The sequence below is a fragment of the Malania oleifera genome, chromosome 2 (genome assembly GCF_029873635.1).
Source record: "Malania oleifera isolate guangnan ecotype guangnan chromosome 2, ASM2987363v1, whole genome shotgun sequence".
Classification (NCBI taxonomy): domain Eukaryota; kingdom Viridiplantae; phylum Streptophyta; class Magnoliopsida; order Santalales; family Ximeniaceae; genus Malania; species Malania oleifera.
Genome location: NC_080418.1, coordinates 1,367,100 through 1,391,003, shown reverse-complemented (window position 1 = coordinate 1,391,003; position 23,904 = coordinate 1,367,100).

The window sequence follows — 23,904 nt, the reverse complement described above, 5'->3', positions numbered from 1 at the left end:
TTGCAATTATGAGGAGAAGTGTGGGTAAAAAGGAAAAAGGAAAGTGAGTGAATAGTATAGCTTTTGCCAAGTTGTTACTTTCTTAATGTATTTATTATTTAAGATTTATTTTCGCTGCATATCGTGTTTATTTGTTTTATTTAATAATTTATTTGAATTTTAAAAAATTATTAAATAGCGCTCTGACAGTTTTAATTTGGTCGAATGAAACGGGACTATATTGAGGGCTACCCTTTTGAGTCGATTTAAGTCTATCACCAAAAGCCTATAATTACGGGAAAGGTTTATCTTTACTTTAAAGAATACTATTTTCATCATTTCAATCGCTTTTTTCTTTGTGAGAAGGTGTAATGATTATCACGTGAATATTAAAAATCATCAATGAAATTTAATATAATTAGGCTGTAATTATTATTTATCTAAAAATAAATATAAATAATATAGAAATATTTTGGAGCAATTACTTACAAAATATGCATTGAGCGTGAATTTATTTATATTTCTGCAGATTTACAAATTTTCTTTATCATATCAATTAATACTATTATAAATTTGTTTAAATGTGCCAAATAGTTAATAATAAATTCAAAATTAAGGTTTTTTAAATACAAAATGCAAACCAATTGACATATTTTCACATCACCCCTTCTCTTTATTGGAAATTTTCAAACAAATAGTTTTTTAAGTAATTTTCATCTATCTTGTATTGTATATCTTTTTTTTTTTTTTAATCTAATGTGCATCTCATTTTAAATTTCAATAAAACAAGAAAGAGTTTGAAATGGAAATCAAGAATAGAATTCATTATAGGACCTAATGTATCTCGTTTATTTTAAAAGATGTTATGCTATGCTGCTACTCGGACTCAAACTGAGATGCCCTAACACTGCCTCCTAAGAGCAACGCGTCTACCTGTAACGTCCCAACTCTCTAGATGGGCCCGGAGTACTACTATACATACGTATCATACATATCTCTGATACCATATATATATTACCTGCGCAAACAAAGGAAATCGGGTGTTTCATACTGATCTTCATATTCATGCATAACGGAAAACATAAACATATATATACATTTTCTAATTAAACTTATCCAAATTTCTAACTATTTCCTTATGCATCCATACATACTAAAACATAATCTGCTATTACAAACCCAAAAAGGTAACCTGGTCAAAGCCCAATATATATACAAGAACTTACATAAATTATCAAAACACTATACCCCAGTATCCCTCTAGCAGTCTAAGACTAGTTTCTTGTAGGACCTGAAATAAGATTTGTATATTGAGACGAGACACTTCTCAGTGAAGTAGATCATATTAAATCATGTTTGTGACTACATGAGTTTGTTCTAGTAGAAAACAGTTATATATTAAATTGTTCAAAAGATAGTGAAAGATTCTGAAGGGAATGGAATTAGATTTAACCCTTCATTTGTTATAACTGTAAGGGTTGTTCTTGAATAGTAAAAGCATTCACATAACTTTTAGATATCGATATAATTATAAATCAAACAAAAACGGGTACAACTTAAACTTTGATGTATAATAGAATCAATAGTTTTGCAAATACGTGCATCTGCACAATACAATTATTTTTTTTGAGATATTTTAAAATGATAATCTGCGATTGTTGAATATTAGTGGGAGTTATTGCTGATGAGTTGTTCAAAGAAAGTAACGGGTTTCAAGTGGTAAGATCACTATTGGACCTTCTTCTTTTCATATACAATAATTTATTTAATACCCATTTCCCTTGAGCAATAGCATTCTTGCCATCATCTTATTATCAAAAAACACTAGTAATAAAAAAAAACGTAATACAAATTTGAATGAAATAAGTTTGTATTCTTCTTTTACAACCATAGAATTCAGGAGAATTTTTAGAACATTAATTGACATGACATTAATATTATTTTAAAAACCCTTTTACTCATTTCTCTAGCTAGACCATTATATATTACCAAATCAATTGTTATTATCACATTGTTTTTTATATTTTTCAATATAGCTTTGTGAATCAATGGTATAATTAATTTCGTAGTTTAATTTAGGAATTAGATTCGTAAAACATAAATTAGCATTTGGGCTCTGATCAAATAAAAGCCCTTTCGATTTTTTTGTTTGGCCTCTTTGAAATTCTAACTAGTGAGTTATAGTAAAAAAAATTATTTTTCTAACCAAGGGGCATTAAGTATTTGACCTCTAATCATCATAGCATGCATGCATGCATGCATGGTCTATAGGTTATATTGGCATTATATGTGCATGCATTGAGACTGAGGTCATTGATGAAAATGAATAATGGAAATTATTAATGGGGGAGAGCTTCAATTCTGACCCCAACCACATGCCAGCCTCAGCTTGAACAACCTGCTATAAATGGTATTTGAATATTTGATGCATGCACCATCCATGCCATTCTATTTGTAGCCCAACTCCCCCCCCCCCCCCCTCCTCATATGTATTCACTATGTGCGAAGTGCAATGCACTTTAAATGGGCATTACCTCATTCAATATATATTTATATAATATATTGCAACCTAATTAAGTGCATGCCATTTTTCCAAATGTGAGTTAATTTGAGGGTCAAAATATGAAATTATTGGGAGAAATTTTTTTTTTAAATTGAATTCAAATTTATATTACTTTGTATCCAAAAGTTTGAGATTATAATGAAATTTATGTTTTCAAAGTGCGACTAAAGTGGTTTTAAGCTCGGTGGGGGCTTGCTCAAGCGGTAAGGACGGACTTGTGACTTTGGTGACTTCAAGGTCATGGGTTCGATTGCCCACTTTTAATTTGCACGGTAAATTACCAGGGGTGCGTCAATGGGTGGACGGCAACATTTCCACCTCGTGGGTGTGATGCTGCACCGGAGGGGTCCAAAGGACTCATCCGTGGCTGGAGTTTCCACATCATAAAAAAACAAAAGTGGTTTTAAGTTTATAACAAAACAATTAATGTTTTTATGAAATTACAATGCATCGTCATCAACTTATTATATATAATAGAGTCACAAAAACATTTAATTTATCATGTCAAGAATATATATATATACATATATATATATATATATATATATAATTCTATCAAAGAATTTAATTTCTGTCTCATATTGAGGGAGAGAATTTAGATTTAAATTTGTATGAATTTAAAGAAAACATAATATAAAAGTATATTAATTTTTTGTTCAAACTCACCTAAATTTAAATTTAAAGTTCAAAATTCGTACTCATAAACATAACATTATAACATTTGTATAGTTAAAGAATTACTTTTTGAATTACTTTTTCTTATAAATTTGGACTCTTTTTTTTATATATAAAACTATATAATTGTTGGGTCCTAGTTTATATCTTTTAATTTAAAGAAATATATATTTTCACCTTATATCTGGGCGTGTGAATTTTGACCTTTGATGTAGATTTATGTCAATTTATATAAAACGTTACTTAAGTTGTATTAAATTTCTTACAAATTCATATAAATTCAAATTAGAAACATGAAATTCATGCTACCAAACACTATCGCAAAGAATAGTAATTCGCGTAAGATTTGAAATTTACTAATTAACTCTTTATATATAAAATGTCAAAATTAGCACTCAATTGGATCAACACAAATGAGGCGGCTTATGTTTTGGTGCAAGTTCAATGTTATAGGTCCTATATTATTTTAGCAAGTCTGAATTTTAAATAATATTTTGTAATTAATGAATTTTTTAATATTAAACATAGAAACAATTCTTTATAAGTCTTTTTGATTAATTAATTTATAAGTTTGTGAAATTCTTTTCGGATGGAATGAAATGAAATAAAATAATTTTTTATAATTTTATATAATTTTTCATCCCACTCTACTCAAATAATTTAGGATCTAAATTTAATGAACTCCAAGTTAGGGGTGAACCGGTGGGCGGGCTAAGGGCGGGGGTAACCTTTATCAAACCCACTTTTGTACAACAATAAAAAGTTAATTACTTTTTAAATTTTTTTTCTTTGGGACTATAATTTCTATCTTTTAATTGAGAAAAGTATCTTTCACTTTTTGTGCTTGTAACGTAAAGTCACATAGTGTGAGAGTAATGAAAAGTGAATTAGTTATTATGAGGAGTAATAAATGAAATAATGATAAACTTAAAATAACTTGGTATGAGATTGTGAGTAATAGTGATAAAATAAATTGGCAAAAAAATGATTCATATAAATGATCTCATCTAACGAGATTTAAGAGTTGGTTTATTGTTGTTGTTGTTGTGTTAAATTTCCTATAAATCCATACAGATCTAAACTTAGGATACGAATTTCACATTCCCAAACACTATAGCCTCAAGCTCAAAGAACAATTATTCATGCTAAATAAAAAAATTTTCTAATTAATTACATATAAAATGACAAGATTAGCACTTGGATCAACACTTAACAAAGTATATGCTTTGGAATGAATCCGAGTCCAAATTTTAAATAATGTTTTATAAATTAATGAATTCTAAATTTTACGTATAGAAATTATTTTTTATAAATTTTTATAGTTAATTTATATATATATTTATGAAATTCTTTATGCACAAGTGTTGTCAAGATGAATCGTTTCTACTTGTCATAGGCCTTGTTTTCTTCTAATGGAGGAACTCTAGATAGGGATTTCAATAATCAAAATTTAAGACATTTTTATTAAAAAATTTGTGGGTTCGAATCTTAAGAAGGGTAAGAAAAAGTATGAAATGGAAGATGGGTTACCTTCCATTGTGTAGCTCAAGCCCCGTATCAACTTCTAATTGACCAAATATATGTATGTGCACGCGCCCCAGTGTATATATATATATATATATATATATATACTGAAAAAGATATTTTAATTAGTGAAAATTATGAAATACCAACTTCAAAAGATCTAAACTTTAACAGGGATTTTTTAATAGCATTTATTAAAATTGCTAGTATAAGATGAGATGGTAATGGAGATGTATCCCGTTGATCGGGTTAGTCGAACGTCCAAGTAATGCACGGAAGCCGTGTTCGCATTCCGGACTTTACCTGATCAGTGAGATCTAGGGGGAGGACGCTGATCCGTAAGTTTGGTGCCGCATTAGGGAATCCAAAGGGCTTGTTGGTGGCTGAAGTTCCTATATAATCAAAAAATAAAAAAATTTAAAAAATATCACATACCTTCACTTAGATTTTTAAAAAAGACACAAATTTTTCCTTATATTTTTTACAAATCTCAGAAAATATTCCTAAATTTTTTGAAACCTCAAAAAAAGTTTTTGAAATTTTTAAAACTTAAAAAAGGCTGCAAAAATCTTTTACCTAATAATTTTCATTACATTTCCATAACAATTTATTTCATAAAGAGAAGGTTAATTAAGGAGGGAGAGGAAGAGAGGCCGTGAGTGGGAGAAGCAGCAGCAGCAGCAAAGCACATATGGTTAGTTTGGTGGATATGGGTTGGCGGAGTACGCCTAAAACGCCAAATGCCCAATTAATGTAATGCATAATAGTTAATGAATTGAAGGAGATAGGTACGTAGCTAGCTAGCGTGGCCAAATATATATAACACATGTATCCCATGCATGCGCTACTTACTGCTTAATTAATTAATTAATTAGATATAATGGGTCTTCTGGAAGCAGCTGGCTGCGGCTGGCATGCAATTAATTACAGCTACTGTGTGTATATATATAGGCCTTATTATTTAAGAGTGTAGGACACATTGCTTACCCAAAAAGTACGTGCTCTTCCAATTTCCATCATGACCTACCCCTCTCTCTCTCTCTCTCTCTCTCTCTCTCAATGTATGAATAATGGACGATGCTTAATTTCTTACCCACCCTGCGTTATTATGATAGTGTACGTAAACCGGTTCACATAATTTCTGTTGTAGTTGCCGACTAAATGATAGAATTATTTAACCATACATTTAGGCCTAAAAAAGCAGATTAGGATGAATAATCCGTGATGCATTAAGCAAATCATCGGGTGAGAATATTATAATAAATATTCAACTCGTTTAAATTATAAATTTATGACAATTTGAATTGGATAATCTGTGACGGATGGCGAATAATCCGTAATTCTCATCCCTAATATAATTTTTTTTACTATCTAATGAACAATTTATTTTATAACATAATAACTAAAGTTATTTTTAAAATTATAATTTGTTAATATATTACATATTTAATAACTAATAATTGAATTATAAATTTTCTTTTTATTTTTAGAGCATCAATTTAGAAACTTTTATTTTGATCATAAAAAAATTGAATATTTAGACTTGAGTTTGAATGTGGGCATAGGATAGACCTAAATATGCATATAGCAGTGCAAGAGTTGAGACTGTAAGATTAGACCTTGATTAATAGAGCTTATCCAAATTGATTTGATGCGTAATTAATAAGCATGAGCATATCGGATTATCAAAGAATTTAAAGCGGATAGGCAAATATCCATCGGATAAAATCTTAAATCCGCCAACCGACTCATTTAGAGACGGATAAAAAAAGTTCAAACCATATTCGACTCACTTAATGTACAAATCAATTATGAGTTAATTTAAGCGGGTCAGATTCAGTTCAAATTAACGGATTTTTATCCATTTTGCTAAGCCTGCATATATTAATTATTACTAACTTTTACTCCTGCTAGTATATGAGCATGCTACGGATGATTATGTGGTCTAACGTATTGAATAGATTCTGTTTGGAAGCATAAATTTTTTGGAATCATAATTTAAACTTGTGTTAATTTGGGTCAAACTTGTAAGGACAGCGAAACTCCTTTTCAATATTAACGTTGTACCTAGAAGTTATCCACTCTTGAAGATTTAAGAAGGGTGAAGATTTAAGAAGGGTGATTGTTGTGATTTTCAAAATAGTTACAGTAGAGCACATGTTTGTTTTAATTGAAGTTGTTGAATTATATATGCATAAAACAATTAGGAACGAATTTCATCTCCTATGCATACTTATTTTTAGGGATAAAGTTCGTCCCTTATGCTTACTTCTTGAGATGAACGTGGTCCACTATTCTTGGATATTCTAGGAATGAATTTCATCTTCTCTGCCCACTTTTGGTCTGGTTGACATAATTAAGTGCTATGTAAAGATCAATGGGGGCATAGGTCTTCCCTAATGAAGATATAAGACGCTATTTTCATCTTGATTGGGGACGAATGAATATTCAATGTTGCATTTTTAATTGAACTTATTATTGGTGTGTGTCTAGTCCCACATCGTCTGTGCAGGCACTTTTAAAGTCAATATATAAGATTCTCTTAACTTTCTCTCCTGAATATCTAAGTTTTGGGAATGAACTCCCTAACTTGGTATTAGAGTTGGACCTTGAATTGCTTAGCTCCTCCCTGGGTTGGACTCCTTTTCGCTTAATTTTTCTCCACGGGCTCGAGGGGGAGTGTTGGCGTGTGTCTAGTCCCACATCGTCTCTATGAACAGTTCCAAAACTAGTATAAGATCTTCTTAACTCCCTCTCCTGAATATCAATTTTCTAATTCTTATGTTAGGTCATTATTTTCTCATAAGCTATCATCCCAATAAATGACACAAATAATAAAAGAAATTCATATTAATGCAACAAAATTAATTTGCTTAAAATAAAATATTAAATGTTCCGTTCCAAGTACTTAATATTTATCATTCAAAATGAAAATAATACAAGTCTTCAAATTCTCATGTTTTTATAATGGAAATTGAAAGAACATGAAAAAAAATGATTAAAAATTCCTTTGTTCTCATTAATAAGCTCCATGAATGTGTGCTTCATTTGTTCTTCTCAAGTAGTGCTACTACATCCTACATGTCAATCCCCGAACCCGGTAGGGTCTAAGGTGTTACTTTCTATTAATGATTTACAACAGAAGTGAATAAACCTCCAATATTATTATACTAGAGTGCAAATTAACTGCATAACAATCGTAAATATTTAAAATTTCCATCACAGAAAAAAAAAATTCAAAATATACAAATATAAGCTAACGAATATTATACTAATTTTTATTCTAATCTGTTCTTTTTATTTCCGCCCCTACACTTGTTATACTAGATTTCTAGTACGCTCTCCAAAATTACCAATAATGTAGAAACCTTTTATTTAGATCACAAAAAAACTGAGTATTTAGATTTGAGTTTGAATGTGGGCATAGAGTAGACCTAGAGTGTAGTAATCAAAAAATAAATAAATAAATAAATAAATTAAATAATTAATTAATTAGATCAATTAAATAATAATAATTATTAATTAAATAATATATATATATATATATATATATAAAAGCTTTCATCCTGAAGCTCCTCGAATTAAAATTTCCTGAGATAACATCCAGAGACAAGTTCCCCCCCCCCTCAAAACGTCTCTCTCTCTCTCTCCTCTGTCCACCTCACTCTCTTTCTTCGATTTCTCCCCAATATTCAGTCGAATCGATGATTAGACACCACCACGAGGTCCCGATTTCAATCCTTAGCAAGTTAATCAGAGCAAATTTTAGGTTTGGACTTCCTATGCACCACTCTAGGGTTAAGATAAGGGGAATAGATTATATTAGTTATTTTAGAAATTCACCTGGTTAAATCTTGGTATATGATTACTGGAATATTGTATATGGTTTTCTAAGTAATTTTATGGGTATGAAAATTATGGTTTATTTATTAAATTGTAGTATTTGATTAAATTAGATTTTTGGGAATATTTTAGAATTAAGTTAAATTGCAGGGATTTGATTAAATTAGATTTTTGGGAAAAACCTGGTATTATGAGTTTGAGAAAACCCTAGAAAAGGTTATATATTATTTTTCAACAAAACCTATATTTTTCCTGGGTAATTATTATATTAAGAATTATTACTCAAACTGTGTGGCATGAGAAATGACTATACGATTACAATTAGAATATTTTATGGCGATATACAGCAAATTATGATTTTATATTGAGTACAGGAAATGTTACGTACATGATTCTATACTGCTTTTATAATTTTATGAATATGATGAAAATATGATATGGCAGCTTTATGCAGATAATATGACATGACAGATTTATGTTAAGTTAGGGAATGACGTCTTTAAACCGTGTATGATATGTTATGCTGGTTTTAATATCGAGACAGATATGATATGACAGTGAAAACATGATTTATACAGATTCATGAAATGACGATTAAGAAATGGGATCATGTTTACAGATATATTATATAAACTGTACTATATGATATCAAAATCCTGATGAATTAAGTATGTTATGAGCACGGTACCGTATCTAGTTAGTAAGATCAGACAATGTAATTCCCCTGTGTGCCGACCCGAGAAGTGTTAAGAAGAGTAGAATGGGTGGACCAGGTTGGGTGTATAGCCGATAGTGCTGCCACACTATTCAGAAAGTGTCGGTGTCAAAGCCGATTAGCCCTGAAGTAGAAATATGTACCTTGAAATGTATAGGTGTGAGTTATGATTGTTATACAGATGCTTTTCAATTACAGTTTAATTAATAGCTATGTTTAAATACGTAAAATTCATTTGTCACACACTGACAATAACTTATTTCATCTTACTAAGAGGTATCTCACCCAAATAAATATTTCAACATTTTAGGACCACATGGGGATTGAGCCTAGAGCTACAGGACAGGACATAGATAGTATTATTTAAAGTAAGTGCTGGTGAGGTTGGTTATGTATATAGTGATATTTATACTTTTGGGGGTCGTATTGTAGTATTATTTTTTGGAGAGTAACTTATGTAATTATGATGAAAATAGTGCTCTGGTATTATATCTAGGATATTATGTGTATGATTCCGCTGCATGGTAGAAATATGTGATGAACAGGTCAGCCCGATACCCACTTGGGGTTCAGGATATTATAGCATGATATTAGAGTTTAATATGTGGAATATATATATATATATATATATATATATATATATATAGCAGTATAATTTTTGGGTCGCTACATAGAGATGCATATAGTTTTGCAAGAGTTGAGAGTGTGGGACTAGGCCTTGGCCAATAGAACTTATACTAATTGATTTGATGCCTAATTAATAAGCATGAGCATATCAGATTATCAATGAATTTAAACATTAATTGTTAGTGGATAGGCGGATATCCATCAGATAAAATCTTAAATCCGCCAACCGACTCATTTAGAGGCGGATAAAAATAGTTCGAACCACATTCGAATCATTTAATGTGTGGATCGGTTATGAGTTAATTTAAGTGGGTCATATTTAGTTTAGATTTACAGATTTTTATCCATTTTTCTAGGTCTGCATATATTAATTATTACTGACTTTTACCCATGTCAGTATATGAGCGTGCAACTGATGATTATGTGGTCTAACGTATTGAATAGATTCTGTTTGGAAGCATGAATTTTTTGGATCATAATTTAAACTTGTGTTAATTTAGGTCAAACTTGTAAGGAAGATGAAACTCCTTTTCAACATTAACGTAGTCCCCAGAAGTTATCTGTAACATTCCCTTTTTGGGCGTTGTCACTTTACCTGGTGGGCCTTGCGCCCGTGGCAACAACGGGTACCTATCAGAGCACTCACTGAGATTGAGGCGTTACATATCGTCGTCCCTCAATTCAGCAAGCCCTCGGGTGGAGAGTCTTAATTTTCCATAATCATTCATAAGCGAGAGTTCTCGGGGATCAGGGACAACTAGCCCTTTGCTCTAATACCAAACTATAACGACCCCAAATTACTACAATTTTTTTTCCAGTCTCTGATACCATGCTATACTATCCTGAATCCGAAATGGATACCGAGCTAACTTGTCCATCACATAAGTCTAACCATGCAGCGAAATGAAAATACATATAACATCCTAGATACAATACCAGAGTACTAATGCCATCATAATTAAACAGGTTACTCTTCAATTATTGTACTTACATTACAACCCCAAATGTATCAAAAACATCACTATATACATAAAAGGTCTCACCAGCACTTACTTTTAATAACTCTATCTAAGTCTTGTCGTGAAGTGCTAAGCTCGATCCCCTCGTGGTCCTGAAATGTTGAGATATTTATTGGGGTGAGACAACTCTCAATAAAATGGGATAAGTTATTACAAGTGTGTGGCAGATGAACTTTTACACAAATAACGTAACTATTAATTAAACTGCAACTGAGATAACAATTCAATGTAAATACACATTTTCTATTCGATTATACTTTTGACTGTAATACATAGTTTTTGTTTCTATAAATCTACGTATATATATAACTGTGAAAATTTCCTTGGATGGATAATTCTAATCATGATTTAACCTCACATGATTGGGTTGTGCGGCCCATGGGCTAGACTTAACCATTGCTGGCCTACCATGTTAAGTTAAATTATAATCTGTCTGTAGTATGATTGGCCTACTCAACCTGGTTCGGACTGCCAGAAGCTCCTCTACTCTCCTCTGAGGCAAAGTTGAATGTCATTACCACACTCTATCTGAGATGCGTGGTTGCACTAACTATATTGTATTAGCTACGGTACCGTGCTCTGTGTTCTATTCTAGTCCATCAGGGTTCTGATACTATATAATACTATTCTTGTATATTATTGTTTTACCATAATTCTGTATAAACTAAAATACCATGATTCTGTAATAACTGTAATATCATGGTTCTATAATAACTGTAATATCATGATTCTGTAATAATTGTAATATCATGATTCTGTAATAACTGTAATATCATGATTCTGTAATAAATGTATAAAAATTCTTTATTAAAATTATGTACTAAATCTCATGCCACACAATTTGAGTGATGTTCATAATACTATAATCTGTATAGGAAAACTATATTTTACTACCGTATGGGAAAACTATATTTTTTGCTGTATGAAAATAATATATATCATCTATAGGGTTTTTCTTGAAATCCAAATTTCTGAATTTTCCCGAATATGTAAAACATATAAAAATCTTAATTTCCATGCCCATAAATTATAATTATCTAACATGCGTACGCCCACACACTTTGTTAACCAATTAAACCTTATAACAACAACATAATCAAATCTTTTACCTCGGCTTTGGAGAAGTGCCCAGGATCCTCAAAACACAAAACTACTCCGATCAAATTGACGAGGATTGACCCTAGAACCCTGTGGTGGTGTTTGATCGTCGAATCGATCTGAAATCAGAGAGAAATCGAAGAGAGAAGGAAGAGGGTTTCAATAGGTTTTTAAAGAGAGAGAGAGAGAGAGAGAGAGAGAGAGAGGAATTTATATTTTGTTTAACCAAAGCAAAGCTGTAGGATTTCCTTTATTAAGTACTGTCAGATGAAACCGTCGACCAAATCATCGACGGTTTAGATTTTAAACCCCTCTATTTTTCAACGTTTTACCACTATTGGGCCACGATTACACAAAACTGTTGACGATTTTTTGAGTCTCCATGAAACCATCAACGGTTTGGTCTGTACCAAACTGTTTTCCTCATTTTTATTATTTTTCTCATTATTTCTGTTTTTCAAGTTTCTACATCCTCCCCTCCTTATAAAAAATTTCGTACTTGAAATTTTCTATCTATCTCATGTATCAATCTTTGAGGAAAAACTCATTGTAATTTTATTAATTACCCTCACTTATAGCGGAGGAATACCTTGGTTACAAAAATGGGTCCTATGAGATTACAATCAATATATAAAAAGAAAACTCTCCTAAAACCATTTATAACCAAAACCAAAAACACTAACTACCCTACACTGTACAAATCAATAAACAAAACAATCTAACTCAACTTTGGCCCCCCGCTGAACAAATGTGGATATCTCTGACGCATGTTATCCTCCAATTCCTATGAAATTTTTTCAACTGCGTGATAGCGCCAGAGTACTTTTACTAGTGGGATCTTTTTAGTGTGTAGTTTTTGTTCCTTCTGATCCAGAATCTGCATTGGCACTTCTTTATATGATAGGGTATCTCTAAACTTCAGTGTCTCATAACTGATCACATGTGAGAGATCTAGGACGTACTTCCTCAACATAGATGTAACGACTCGAAAATTTAAAACAACCAAATAACATGATTAACGATGCCATCAGATAAATGCTCTGATACCACTTACCACAACCCCAAAAAACTTCAACGCATCATATACATAAATACTCGGAATGTCATATCATAACTACCATCAACACATACATGCCATAATACCACGATTGTCATATCATAAAGAACCTAGTGGGGTCCGAGGTATCACTGTCCACAACTTAATTAAACAAACAACGGAAGCAAATATTTTTTCCTAATAGCATACCAACTAGAGTACTAACCCAACCATGACATCTACCAAACCCAAAATAATATATATGGCCCACCTACTAAGCGTTGTATCATCCCAGTAATTTAACATTTTTCAGGTGATCTAACTAGATGAGCAAATTAGGCTCGAAGATAGAGAGGTCGCATTACCCTGTTTGTAGGGTAAGTGTGTAATAACCCGGGAAAAAATAAATAAAAATAATTAATTAAAATTATTAATCAATTAATTAGTTAAATATTATTAAATTAATGTATTAAATAAACAAGTAAAAATAAATAGTATGAAAAAAATTAAGACTAATTATTAATTAATTAATTAAAAATTATAAAATAAAATAAATAAATAAAAAGGAATAGTAAAAAAAATTGGAATAAAGATATATATATATATATATATATAAGTTTATTATAATATATTTATATAAGTTAAAGTATGTATATATATATATATATAAGATTTAATAATATAATCATATATATTATTTATATAAGAAGTAAATCTAAAGAAATCTTCCTCAGGAAGATCAATCACTCTCCGTCACTTTGCTTCTCTTTGTCTCCGACTCACTCCTCCGTTCTCCTCCTCCTCTCTCTCTTTGATTTCATTGGTATAACGAACGCCGATTAGAAAACGAAAGGTATAGTTGGGTTCTTAACTCCGCCACTAATATTTTTACTGGAGCGGATTTGTTGTGAGAGCGGTGTAGACACCATTCCCTGGGGTAAGACAATATTTTCCTAATTTTTTAATTTCTATTTAAATCTGTCATTAAATTGATGATCAGACACCACCACGGGGTCTTAATCGTGATCGTCGTCATTTTGGCTAGAGTAAATTTTCAATTGGAATTTTCTAGGCCCCACTCCAAAGTGAGAGTGGGATTTGGGGAATTAGGTAAATTGATTATATTTGAGGGTATAACTATTTATTTGGTATTTAAGGACTTAGAAAATATTAAAATAATATTTTATTTATAGTTAATTTAATGGAATTAGGATTTTTGATTCAGGGCTCGGGTGAGTGCCGCAGGTATTTTTCAGGGTCCCTCTTGGCATAGTTCAAGAAATCAGGTAATAGAAAAAATATATATTAAGCCAAAGTTTTTATAAATTTAATGAAAAATGAATTATGTTATATATAAATGTATATGTTCCGTATGAGGTTAAAATGTCAATCATTTAAATTATGTTTTTCCAAGTTTAGAACTGTTTATTAGATACGTATATGCGAAAATGAACTGATGAAAGTGGAAAATATTTTCAGAATAATTATGTAAGAAATGAAAGGTATTTTCAGTATATAATGTTAAATGTTGGTTGACTTATTTTACAGGCAATGTATAAATTTTCTTGTTAAATTGTGTGGCATAAGTAAATGTAAGTTCTGTGCAAATATATGTTAAATGTATGAGATTCAGGTTAAGTAAGTAATGCATTGAGAATGAAATATGATATGAACTATGCTGTTTGTGTGTGTTAATGCAACCATGTAAACAACTAAAAAATGTTAGGTAAAACAACTGAAAGATGTTGGGTAAAACAACTGAAAGATGTTGGGTAAAACAACTGAAAGATGTTGGGTATGTAATGAAATGAAAATAGAAATGAATGAAACGAAAATAAAGTGTGAAATGTGAACAATGTAAAATGGGAAAGAGCCATTTAAAGTAAAATGTAATGCAATGTTAAAGTTATGAACATGAACAGATGTAAATGATTGAATAATTACTGAAAGAATAATGTAGTATAATATTAGAAGTATCTATGCTCGTAGAACATGTTACAATTGGGTGGGGCGTACTCTTCGCCTGAGGGCTTGCTAAGAAAGGCGAGTGCGCTAGTCACTTCAGATGTGGCAGTTGCTACATAACGTACTAAGATAGAGGGAACCTACTCGTATGGTTTCACTGGTGAACCTTTATTTGAACTGTGTGAGTACGAGATCAATATAATACTTGAGAGCTTACTGAGTAAGGTGAGTGCCCTAGTATGCTTCAGCAGTGACCCTAGGATTGCCTAAGTATCAGAGCAGAGGGGTGCTACTTGTATGGGTGGGTAATTACCCCTATTCTTAGGTAATCTCGTGGGTTAAATCTTTTACATGTGTTTGATTAGGCTCAGAGAATGATTTCAGTGTTTATGATAACGTTTTGCAAATATTATTAAACTGATATTTATAAATCTAATGTTAGCCACATGTAGTTTTAATATGAATTCACTCGAATATGAATTCATCTTTTTGAGGTCTTCCACATGATCGCATTTTTTAGTTATAGAAATTAAGGGTATAATGTTGATGATATTTTAAGATGTATAAATTTATGTTTTATGTTCTATGTTTTAAGTTTTCTGAAATATGGATGGTTGAGAATACTCATATTTGGGGATTATGTTTTGGAGACATGTATATATGTGATTACAGGTGGTGAATAGTTAGTTTGGATTATGGATAAGAATAGTAAACTCTGGTATTATATTTGTGGAGACTATATTTATATTTTTCGCTGTGTACATGATATTAGAATGTGGATTATCAGGTAAATGAATGGATTAGTAACACTCCGGGCCCACGTAGAGGGTCGAGGAGTTACAAAGTGTTTTTAGGAGAAAAGTATTTTTGGGTAGATCTCGGGAATCTTGAAAGATAATACTGGAGAGTTATGTTTTTGTGTATGTATATTTTTGTGGAGATACTGAATTTTGGTATTGTGTATATGGTTGTATAGTTTTATGTTTTCCGCTGCATAGGTGCATTTCAGTATTTATTACACGCATCCTAAATAGATGGGACACCAAATAGACGTAACCGCAATCCCCGAAAGAGATCTCGAAACTCTACAGACATGACCTAAATAACAAAAAATATAACACCCCAAACCCATAAACCCGGGTCCAATGCGTTATACCTGATTAAATCCCTGATAATCTATAATCAACATATATGCAACGGAAAACATAAATATAATCTCCACAAATATAATACCAGAGTTTTCTAAAATCTATCTACATATCGTAATAAACCTTGCTTCCACCTATATTCAACATATATACATATCCCAAAAAAAAAACATCCAGTATTCACAATCATTCCTTTCTTACCATCTTTAAAACATAAGACATAAAATATAAAATATTTACATTACCTAAAATTAACATAGAAATATACCATTTTCTTTTTCTATTTCCCAATAATTCTATAAAAACCTCGAGCTCTCAAAACTCGATCTCAAAGAAATCCTGAAAAAGATAAATTCATATTTGGGTGAGACATATCTCAGTAAAGGAAGAAACGATATATTAAAACAGTGTGCGGCTAACATGAGTTTATATAACAACATAATATTTAACATTTGAAAATCGTTAACACAATTTCTAAAATCATTCTCTGATCCTAATCAAACACATGCAAAAGATTTAACCCATGAGATTACCCGAGGATAGGTGTGATTACCCACCCATACAAGTAGCACCCCTCTGCTCTGATACCTAGGCAACCCAAAGGTCACAGCAGAAGCACATCAGGGCACTCACCTTACTCAGTAAGCCCTCAAGTATTAAATTGATCTTGTACTCACACAGTTCAGACAAAGGTTTACTGGCGAAGGCTCCCAAGAATAGGGAAATCTACTCGCCCATACAAATAGGTTCCCTCTACCCTAGTACGTTATGCATCTACTACCACATCTGAAGCTACTAGTGCACTCGCCTTTCTCAGCAAGCCCTCAGGCGAAGACTATGCCCCGCCCAAATCATAGCACATTATACGTACATAAGTACTTCTAATATCATAATACATTATTCCTTCTGTCATTATTCAACCATTCATATCTGTTCATGTTTATAACTTTAACATTTCACTTCATTTTACTTTAAGTGACTCTTTCCCATTTTACATTGTTCACATTTCGCACTTCATTTCTGTTCCATTCATTTCCATTTTCATTTCATTTCATTTCATATCCAGCATCTTTCAGCTATTTTACCCAGCATCTTTCAGCTGTTTTACCCAACATTTTTCAGTTGTCATACATTTACCCAACATCTTTCAACTGCTTTACCCAACATCTTTCAGTTGGTTTACCCAGCATTTTTCAGTTGTTTACATAGTTGCATTAACACACACAAGCAACATAGTTCATATCATGTTTTATTCACAATGCATTGCTTACTTAACCAACATCTTATACATTTAATATATATTTGTACAGAATCTTATGCCACATAGTTTAGTAATAAAATTCATACATTACCTGCAAAATACGCTAACCAACATTTAATGTTTATATACCGAAAATACCTCTCATTCCTCACATAATTATCCTGAAAATATTTTTCCACTTTCATTAGTTCATTTTCGCATATACACATCTAATAAACAGCCCTAAACTCAAAAAATATAATTTAAATGGTTGACATTTTAAACTCATACCGAAACATATACATGTATATATAACACAATTTATTTTTTCATTAAATTCATAAAAATTTTGGTTTAATATATATTTTTTCCCTTACCTGATTTCTTGAACTACGCCAACAGGGATCCCAAAAAGATGCCTGCGGCGCTCACCCAGATCCTGAAATTAAAAATTCTAGTTCCATGTAATTAATCCTGAATAAAATAGTATTTTAATATTTTCTAGGCCCATAAATTCTAAATTAATAAATATACCCTTAAATATAGTCAAATTACCAAATTTCCCAAATCTTACTCTCGCTTTGGAGTAGGGCCTAGAAAACCCCAATTGAAAAATTACATACGCCAAAATGACGACGACGATGACTAAGACCCTGTGGTGGTACTTGATCGTTGATTTAACGACAAATTTAACAAGAAATTGAGAAATTAGAAAAAATATACATTTCCCCACGAATGGTGCCTACGATGTTCTCACGACAAATCCGCTCCAGTAGAAATGTCGGTGGCAGAGTTAGGAATCCAACGACACCTTCCGTTTTCTGATTGGCACTCGTTAGGCCGACAAAATCGAAGAGAGAGAAAGAGACGGAGACAGCGGAGAGACAGAGAGAGAACGAAGAGGGCTAGCACAGGAAGCTCCTGCAATTCGCAGGAAGCCTCTGGGCCTCTACTTCCTTATCTTTTTTTTTTTTTTTTTTCTTTTACTTACTTTATAATATAAATTATAACAATATCATATTATATTATATATACTTATATATATGTTATCCTTATATATTCATACACACACACACACACACACACACACACACACACATATATATATATATATATATATATATATATACAACCTCATTTTATTTAATTTAATTAATCCAATTTAATAATGTTTAACTAATTAATTACTAATAAATAATTTTAATTTAATTTATTTTTTTATTTCCTTTATTTGTTTATTTAATATATTAATTTAATAGTGTTTAACCAATTAATAATTTTAATTAATTTTTTTTTTGGGTTATTACAAAAAATCTTGAAACTCTGCAGGTATAGCCGAAATGATGAAAGATGTCGAAACTCTACAAGTATGGCCTAACTGACGAGCAATGCTCGTGAGGCCTGAAAAGAACCCAAAAGTTAAGCGCGGCTCATTATATTAAGAAGAACGGCCCAACTCATGAGCAGTGCTTATGAAGCCTAAAGACAGCCCAAAAAATGAGCATTACTCATTAGGCAAGAAAACGACCCAAAGATGAGCACAACTCATTTGACAAAGTAAAATTGGCCCAAAAGATGAGCACAACTTATGAGACAAAGAAAAACCAACCCAAAAGAGTGACTGCTTGGCACAAAATGCCCCAAGAAGAGCTGCTCGGTACAAAGTTCCCTTAATTTGGGAGGTATTTACTAGAAGGTTGATGCTTCCTAATGGATCTTCTTATTTGGGGTTCTATTGCTAAAGCTTCTTGACCACCTTCAATTATTGGTTCATCAACTTCCCTATTATCATCATGCTCTTCTTGTGGTTGTGGTGGAGAATATTGAATCAACTCGATTGGATTCCTGAGGACATGCTTTGGATTATCGGCCTTCTTGCAATCGTCAATAATTTGATCTTCAAAGAATACCACATCTCTGCTTCAGATGACTTTCCTATTCTTTAGATCTCATAATCTGAAGCCGAACTCATCAATATTCATCCTTTGTGCATTGACGTTACATTGAGGAGTCTTGGGAACTGACTTCTCAAGCTTGATACCTTGGATTCTGCAATACTCTTCAAATGGCCCAATGTATTCACCATCGTTGTCTGAGCGAACACATTTGAGCTTTCTTCCATTTTGTATTTTAACATTGGCCTGAATGTTCTTGACCATATCTAACACCTGGTCTTTACTTTTCAAAGGATAAGCCCACACTTTTCTAGAGTGATCATCAATGAGTGTAACAAAATACAGTGATCCACCAATACTTTTATCATTTATAAAACACGCATCAGTATGAACCAGATCTAGAATATGCTTTCTCCTAAATGGGGGGTTCTTTCGAAATGCAATTCTATATTGTTTACCAGCTAAACAATGAGTACAATTCTTTAAAGAATTACCTGAAAAAGTTGGAAGAAGCTTTTTCCTTGCAAGAATCTAGAGTCCCTTCGCACTCATGTGGCCAAGTTTATTGTGCCATAACTCAATGGTGACTTCATGTTCTGTAGCATTCACATCTCCTGCACAAAGTTGCTTAGCTTAAGTGTAGTATAAGCTATCATCCTTCTTTCCTTTGGCCACCACCAAATTTTCTTTCTTGAGCTTCATACTCCTTTACTAAAATAGCTTTCATAGCCCATGTCATCAAGTTGAATTGTGCAGATCAGGTTAAGGTGAATGTCTGGTGCATGTCGAACATCATTCAGTGGTAGCTTGCAGCAAACATTTGTTTTTATCAACATGTCTCCTTTACCTGCAACTTTGTATTTTACTTCATTTCCCAAATTAACAAGGCCATAATCACCATATTTGTAAGATGAGAAGAAGTCTATTCGTGCTGTTACATGGAATGATGTTACAAAGTCAATCGTCCATGTTGTGTCTTCGCAAGTGAGGTTAATGCGTCCTTCCTCACACACCATGTAAGTTTCACCTTCATCAGAAGTCATAGCTGCACTACTTTTTTCCTCCTCTTTCTTATCTTCGCTAGTTTGTTTTGCCTTTCATTTCCAACAACCTGATGTAGAACGAGATTGGTCGACCTAATCCTATGGTTTAACCCACACACAAGCACATACAATCAAACACTTTGGAATAAGAATTCAACTAACCAAATATAAACATTATAAATTATGCTACCTTTCAAAAGTTGTCGAATTTTAAAAAGGTGTATGTGTTGTCCAGAAATTACGTCCCAATTGGCCTTTCACAAAGGAATCAAGTTATATGCAGAAGAAATGCTATTTCAAAAATTTAAGAAAGTAATTTCTATATTAGCAAATTAACATTCATGCAATTGATTTTAAATAGCAAGTATTAATATTGAAATCTAATGGTTCAAATGTGCTCGTCAAATATAGAATTTCATATTTCAAGTAAAGGTTTACACAAGATGAATCAAGGGTTCACGCAACTGCGGGAGTTACCAAGAGATTTGGTGGATGGTTTGTGTTGAATCAGGTGTAATCCCAAGAGTGGGGGTGAATTGGGTATTTAAAAAATTCTTTGGCACTTATTTACCTCTTAAACACTTCTTATATATTTACCAAAAACTTCTTGTTACTTAATTATTTATGTGTAAGGCTATCCAACCTATACATACAATATACACAATTTAAATGCAGTGCTGAAAAATAAAGAGTAAAGGGAAGAGAGAAGACAAACACAGTTTTACGAGGTTCAGCTAACTTGGCCTACATTCTCGCCTTAAGCAACCACTCAAGGATTCACTAAATCCCTACTCCTCAAATTGGGATGGAGCTTCCCTTACAATCCGCTGCTTACAAGAGGTACATCTCCCTCCTACTCCGCTGCTTACAAGAGATACAGCTCTCTCCTCACACACCGGTTCACACACCGAACCATGTATACAATAAGATCTGAAAAATAACATTCAAAACAATGCTTCTAACAAAAGCTTGTGAGTACAAATCAAATTCCTAATACATTAACATATGATATAACTTGAAGCTCATGAATGTATGAAAACGATACAATCGTTTTAATGTATGATATGCTTCAACACACAAATCCCTATTTAACCAAAACTCTCAAGTAAAGATATATTTAAAATATTTTGGAGTATACTAGGGTTCTTGGATCACTTTGCAAAAATGCACAAATATATTTGAAGTGAACTTGTTAATAAAAACTTTGTCTTGAATATTAAATCAATCAAAATCACAAAATTTTTCTTACAAGTATTCAATCACAAACTAAGTATATTGTTTTTCAGAAAATATCTCTGAATAAAATGTATAGTTATAAGTACCAAGGATATTTATAACTAAAATATAGTTCCTTTAGAAAATGCACACTTAAATCGAACCTTTCAATCAACCACACAATTTAAATCAAGTAATGATTTTGTTTAGAATAACTATGTATATGTATAGGCACTTTCAAGATCAACCTTTTAATCAAAATAGGTTTTTCAATAATAAGCTCAATGAATGATATGTATGTATATTTATATACTCTTGAATCAAAAATCAATCAACCAAGTTAATTAAGCTCTCTCAAGTAATGATCTTTTCAAAAATCAATTTTTATACGAATATGTACACTCAAGATCAAAACTTTTCTAATGATAATCAAGAGCACGTAATGAGATAAGATGAGAAGTTCTTAAGAATAATAACTTGAAAGATCAAACATCAATATTAGATTGAAGTACAGTTGAGTAAACAAGTTCCCTTTGAGAATCTGAGTTGATTTTCCCAAGCTCGAAGATTAGAGATTGAAGTGTAGGCAATCGTACAGCAATAGGAGCAAATTTTCAATGTTCTTTCAACAAGGTGTGTTCTTCTCTTTCTTGTGTGTCTAACCTCCGTTCTAGGGTTTAGATATTCTGTATATATAGTGTCTTACCCTTAGAATTGATCTCAAAAGTTGGATCAAAGAAAAAGCTTGCGAGTCCTTTTAATAAAAATTTGATTTTTAAACTTTCCTACGACTTCAGGCAACCGAAGTGGGGTTCAGGCTCCTGAAGTGGCAAGTTCAGGCGCCTGAGGTCCTCAGTTCACGCAACCGAAGTGCCTCTTTCAGGTTCTGTGTTTCCCATTAATTCTTCAGGCTACCGAACTTACTCTTCAAGCAACCGAAGAAATTCTTCAGGCGACTGAAGTTGAGTTCAGGCTACCGAAGTCCCCTTTTCTCAATTATTCATTTCCAGTTTAAAATTCTTCTTTGCTCCTTTTCTTGGGTCTTTTATAAAACAAAATTTTAATGATTTTAAAAACATTTCTAAGTCCATGAAGGTTCCCTAATGATATACATGAAATGCATGAATCCTAAAATCATTCTAAGTTATGTTGAGTCTCAAATTAAATCATATGACAATGTAGGTACATGAGTTCTAAATACCCATTCCCAAGATGTTCTTGAACTTTGCCGCTTGCATCTTGATTCTCGTACTCTTTAAGTGCCATGGATCTTGCCAAAATTTGTTAGCTTTACTTGAAGGCTTCCATGACTCGTTATCTTTCCAGGCATGCTTAATATAGTTCTTGTAGTTCCTGTTCACAAACTTCATGCACAAATCAAATACCAAGTGATTTGTCATTATCAAAAATGGATTAGACTCGTAGAGTCAATAATCTCCCCCTTTTTGATGATGACAAATGCATGAGTAAAAATATATAATGGGTTATGTAACGACCTGCTTAATTAATTGAGTTTTTTTTTTTTTTCCATATTAGCAATTAACATACTCTGATACCATTGTGTTAACCTAAGCAGCGAGAAGCATAATCATATAAACATAACCTAAACCATTACATTCAATACCAAAGTTCTGAAATATTTTGCAATATATACAACATAACTGTATCCCCAAAAATGCCCTTAACTAGCTAGGGCTACACAAAATCATTCCCCAAAATGATACTCACTCTCTGATGGGGCACTACAGACGCCCTCTATTTGCGAGCCTGATCTGCTCACCTACCCGAATCACCTGAAAAAATATTTCAACACTGGGATGAGCCAACGCTCAGTAAGAGAAAATATACTATTACTAGTGTGTAGCAAATGAGCTACTATATATATCATGAAATATGTTTCATATAAATATGAATAACTGAGTAAAAAAGTACAGTACAAATAATAAAGCACACCACCCCTTTTCCCTATTACTTAACATATCAGTATTATGGTTATAATTCAAAATACTTCTAGTGTATATAGTAGGATCCCTAATTCTGTAAATCAATACGTAAGTAATAGTAACTGAAACTGGTCCCTGTGGCTATCTGTGTCATGACATGCCCCTCATGACGAGGTTGTGCGGCCCATAGGCTGGATTTACCCTGGCTGGGCAATCAGGAATAAATCACTGAACTCCGTCAGTAGACCTGCCCTCCTCAACCCATATCTGGATGGGGAGTCTAACCTTTTCTAGGGCCTAGGTGGTTGACCGTACCACGTATATCTAAATAGGTGGTTGCACTCATAAAGTAACATAGTATCTGTAGCAACGGTAC